This window comes from Pseudophryne corroboree, chromosome 5 (genome assembly GCF_028390025.1).
Source record: "Pseudophryne corroboree isolate aPseCor3 chromosome 5, aPseCor3.hap2, whole genome shotgun sequence".
Taxonomy (NCBI): Eukaryota; Metazoa; Chordata; class Amphibia; order Anura; family Myobatrachidae; genus Pseudophryne; species Pseudophryne corroboree.
Window position 1 is genome coordinate 720,231,852 of NC_086448.1, and position 6,000 is coordinate 720,237,851.

The following is a 6,000-nucleotide window of genomic DNA, read 5'->3' on the forward strand; positions in this document are numbered from 1 at the left end:
CGCTTACAACGTTAAAACCTTTATATCTATACCTTTAACAATGAGATACACAGTATACCTTAGTGTAGAGACACAGTATACCTTAGTGTAGAGACAGACCTGGTGTAACCTGATTAACTACAAAGCTGCTTGAGCGTCACCGACGCTCAGAGAATACTTAACACTATAAAGAATACACAGATACCTGGGCTTAGGGTCCAAAACCTATTATATGTATTTTAACTATTATACTTGCAAAAGGAATCACAGTACAAATGATACACTACAATATAACATAAACCAACTAGCCAGATAACTACACAGGAAATACAATACAATACAATACAATAAAGGGAAAATAAGAGAGAGATAGAGGAGGGAGAGAGAGAGATGGCTCACAGTAAGACAATATGATTACGGAGAAAACTTACGCACAAGGGGAACGATCGCATGCGCCTCGATATCCAGCTCCCGATTATCAGCAATGAGAACCGTTGATGAGAGTGACTCTGGATATGGTCGGCCTGCCTATTTATGCCCCACACACAATACAATTCAATGGTCCCTACAATCTCATTGTCCATTGGACACAGGAATTCGGCTTCGCATTATAACAAAAGGTCATAGGTTGATTCATACAGGTGGGCTGTGACTGTTTCCAACTGTTCAGGTGGGTGGGATACTGGGTTTCCCGCCGCATGACTAAGTAAGAACAAATAATAGTAAATGGATATAAACTTCTTATGTCCATAACTATTCGCACGAGCGATTAATCCGCTCCAAACCAACACCGGAATATTGCTATTTAAATACTCTTCCGATGGGTACCAAACACTACTGTATGACCCCTGTTAGACCCTTCGTACAATACAAAGAGGGATCTCTCTGTTCAGGAACATGCTATGTTAACCAAACTTTCAGAATCTATCAAAGGGACCATGATCTATAAAATACCTTATTTGTGAAAATATGTAACGATTGAGTCGCACGCTACGACTACACAAACTTTACCGTAAATACGCATACCGAGCACCAGCGGGTGCACGCAACAGCGGGTATGCGCACTCACGGGAGAGCGCACGCATGCGCAGCGCGGACCTGAATGAGGTGCAAATATGGCAGTGTGCATAGAGATATTTTTCCGACTTTGACACAAGAATGGGGTGTTTCTGGGAGGTAACTGATCGTTTTCCGGGAGTGTGCTGAAAAACGCAGGCGTGTCAGATAAAAACGCAGGCGTGCCTGGGGAAATGGGGGAGTGGCTGGCAGAACGCAGGGCGTGTTTGTGACGTCAAAACAGGAACTAAACAGACTGAAGTGATCGCAAGGTAGGAGTAGGTCTGCAGCTACTCAGAAACTGCTTGAAAAAATGTTGCCGCCGTCCTGCGATTCTTTCGTTCGCACTTCTGCTAAGCTAAGATACACTCCCAGAGGGCGGTGGCCTAACGTTTGCACTGCTGCTAAAAGCAGATAGTGAGCGATCAACTTGGAGTTAGGGCCTATGTTTCCAAATCATCTTCGCTATTTGAGAATATTAATTCAAACTAAGGGGGAATCCAATTGTAGGCAGGGTTCTCGCCCCAGCGAATTAGTGTGGCAACAGCTGCATTGTACAGCAACTCGGACTTGCACAATTTTGTTCACAGCCCCATAAGGCTGCATGCAAAATTGTGAGCATTCAGGGTGAGAGTGGGCCACAAGGGGTGCAAGATGCGGTGTCATTGCTGGAGTTTCAACGTCACTGTAACAGCAAGTCGCACCCTTCGCCCACAATTGATTCCCCCTAATTATCTTAAGCTGGGTGCACACTAAGTGATACATTGTACGACATACCATTCAGACGCGGATTGGAACAATATATGGTAAGCATTGTATAGTGTATATGCCTGATCGGGCGAGCACTGTGGTCTTTTATCACATCTTCCCATCTAATGTGCTACATGTCAGATGTAACGATGCAATTAATGACGGCATGCCACTACATGCATGCTGTAAGGGTACATCATGCTGTCATACACTGGATCGTGCAGTGTGTGCAGCTGTGCGATGTATTACACCATCGCTGGGACATACATCGTTTTAGTGTGCACACAGCTTTAGTGTCATTGGGGGTAATTCTGAGTTGATCGCAGCAGGAATTTTGTTAACAGTTGGGCAAAACCATGAGGGTAATTCCAAGTTGATCGCAGCATCAAATTTGTTAGCAGTTGGGTAAAACCATGTGCACTGCAGGGGTTGGGGGGGGGGGGGGGGGGGGGGCAGATATAACATGTGCAGAGAGAGTTAGATTTGGGTGGGTTATATTGTTTCTGTGCAGGGTAAATACTGGCTGCTTTATTTTTACACTGCAATTTAGATTTCAGTTTGAACACACCCCAACCAAATCTAACTCTCTCTGCAAATGTTATATCTGCCACACCTGCAGTGCAAATGGTTTTGCCCAACTGCTAACAAATTTGATGCTGCGATCAACTCGGAATTACCCCCCATGTGCACTGCAGGGGAGGCAGATATAACATGTGCAGAGAGAGTTAGATTTGGGTGTAGTGTGTTCAATCTGCAATCTAAATTGCAGTGTAAAAATAAAGCAGCCAGTATTTACCCTGCACAGAAATAAAATAACCCACCCAAATCTAACTCTCTCTGCACATGTTATATCTGCCTCCCCTGCAGTTCACATGGTTTTGCCCAACTGCTAACAAAATTCCTGCTGCGATCAACTCAGAATTACCCCCATTGCCTTGAAATGTCTGTAGCAGAAAACGATCACAGTCTAGAAGTTTTGTTCTACAAGCATTTTCTGTCTTCTGATTTAATAATCATGCACTGGGATTACATGCGTATGACTGTAATATTGATGATACAGTAGACAAAAAATATCAGTGTCTTGCAATTGTATATAACCTAATTAGTCACTGTACTAAGGATTAACCAATCCTAAATCAATAAAAATGATCACATGATCTTAAACAAAGGGCCAAGAAACAGCAAATAAAAAAAGTGTTTTGTTCATTCAGAGCTATAAATATTAGTGCAATTTCATATACTGTAGGCTTGTCGGTAAAGCTAGACACTGACACTGTGACCTATATACCTGGCAATTAGTACCTTGATGGGAGTGGGTGTTGAAAGAAAAGTATGCTACTGCCCAGACTCTAGTCTTCCAATGCTCAAAGGAGGCCTCATGTCCTATATCAAGATGGCAAGCCACTGTTAAGGGGGTTACTCACAGAGCGATATTCTAAGCAATCTGACTAGATTGCTTAGAATTTAAGCATTATCGCTCCGTGTACCCCCTACAGCGATAGCGATGCTGCTATCGCTGGTGCTAGATTGGCCTGCCATGCAGGCCAATCTAGCAGGTTGCTCATTTCACCCGCTGGGTGAAATGAGCGGCCCCACCGTCTCCCCCTGCACGCTCAGCACACATCGCGCTGTGCTGAGCAGCGGGAGAGATGTGTGCTGAGCCCGCCTATATGGGCCTTTAAGAATGTGCAGGGGCCATCTTATCTCTAATCTGACTGTGTAGTGACATAAAGATGTTCCAGCATCCCTGCACAGCTACCCTTTAGCAGTATACACTCACCATCTGTGTGCTGTAGAAACACCACTCCACTCCAGCTCTGCTCATCACCAATGTACTTGTAACATTGGGTATGGCTGTATTTGCTATCTAAAAATAAGCCACTTTTTCTCCTGCTGGTCAAGGCTCATCTCCATCTATGGCCACCAGCTCCAAGTAGTACAATGGTTACTCCCTCACTACTTACATCTTAGCTGTATTATGTTTTGAGAATTGTGGTGCTCTTTGTAACCTGTACTCTATTTTTGTTATTTATTTACTGTAATGCTATGTTTTGTCTCCCTGTACTCCCTATACTGTACTCCCTGTATTGTCCTTTGTATGGCGCTGCGAAACACTTGTGGCACCTTATAAATAAAATGTAATAATAATAAATGATCGCCACTTTTAAAAAAAACGGGAGAACTCTCCCAAAATATCTCACTTTCTGATTCTCACACCCTGCCCCCCCCCCCAGCATATGTTATACCTCTTGTGCTGCCCATGTCGGGCAACTTCAACAAAATTCTACAGGGACACTTTTAGTTCCCAATCTGCACCTGGTCTCAGACACAACTGCCGCAAAAGACACAAGGAAGGCCACAAATGCAAACAATTAGACCCTATGAGGAGGGATACCACTCCCCTCAACAGACCCCACCCCCTCATCAGACCTCTCCCCTATTAGGGCTGCCTCCATACATTTTCCGGGATGGTTTTCTATACCAACCCGCTTCTGAGCAGCCCCATGTGAGTGACGCGGTGGTCTCTAACTGCCGACAACACTCCCGAGATCGTGCCCCAGAATGCCTGGCGAGTGGCATTCTGGAGCACATACGCCAGAACTAAATATGCACGGAGGGGAACATAGTTCCCCTCCCAGTACAGCTATGCTGATCTCTCCATGTGGATCTCAGATGCAGCTGGAGGAACTGCAAAGAGGTGAGGGAAGGGGCTACCACAAATTGGAGGGATCTTTTCGCAGTGGGGTGTGTGTGTGTGTGTGGGGTGGGGGGGGGGGGGTGTTAATGGCCCCACATTTTTTTTGTCTATAGGTTATATACAATAACCTAAATAGTGGGAAGGGGTGGGGGGTTTGTGCCCCAGGGCCCTATTACCAGTAGGGGTGATAATGCTGGGGATTATTTTGCCACTGGACGAGCTATTTCTACTTGGGGGAGGGAAGTATTTTACAATGAGGACCTACTGACACGGAAATGGGAAGTGGGGTCTGTTAAGTTCAGATTATTTCTAATAATTATTTATAATGCCAGCGTTAATATATGCTGTGGACGCAAGGCGCATCTTATTACCATATACGATAAAAGTGCGCTGTACATCGCAAACACTACATCCCTTAAGAGAAAACAAGCACTCACACACATTGTCTGAGTTCCAACGCTCAGCGATGTATATATTTGATATTAAAAGGATATGTATACAATATAACACATGTACAGTATATATATATGGTTTCAGATTTGCAATTACGCAGGATACAGTTATTACAAAAGAAACCATACAGTTACAGCCAGCATACATTACCATTTCCCTCAATGCACACTCCGCTCTATCTCTCTCAGCAAAAAACAGCAACTAACACAGCAACAGAAAAACAGCAAACAGAACTTCTTGTGTGACTGGAATCACCTATATCCTGTGTATTTTGGGGGAGTACATGTCTGGGACTGAGTCTTCTGTTATTGGTCCAGGGGAGGGAACTTTCTCATTCATGATGTGTTATTGGTCAGTTCATATGCAAGCAACGTCCAGCCTTGAAGATGACATCATAGGGGTTGGCCACTGGTTTCCTAACCACATGCTGTCTTTGTTCTCATTTGAATTGTTGCTTCATATTCATACATTCAATCATAACTATTTGTTGCAATGAGCTACAACCTACCCACAGCTATCAAACCAACACACTCATTCCCCTGATTATTTTGAGACCAAGCATGACATGTTTATCTTGTTCCGTTCCATTAATACATATACATGATGTTATACTCTATTATATAATTTAATACATTATAATGTCTGGTGCTTGACATGTTTAATTTATGTGTTGTATGATATATGTGTTGAATATATCTTTGTGGCTTGTCTGTGTAAATGCGTATGCGACTCATCTGATTGGAGTTTACATGTGCTGTGTATGTAATATTTTTGACTTAGACAGGTCCAACACACCCCATACGTATTTTTTTTAAATTAAATATTTAAATATATTTTTACACATAAATTTGAAATTTCATTAAATGTAAAAAAAAAATTGATTTTCTGACCTTTTAATCAGTTAAGTGATAATTAGGGATGGATTCTCAGAGCCCCCAAACATATACAGTAACCTGACTCAATACAGGATTAGAATATATGAGTCAAATACTGTATACGCAGGTGTGTCCAGATTGTCGCAGGGGCGGCCCGCGGCTGGGTGATCACACACAGACGCTGCAACT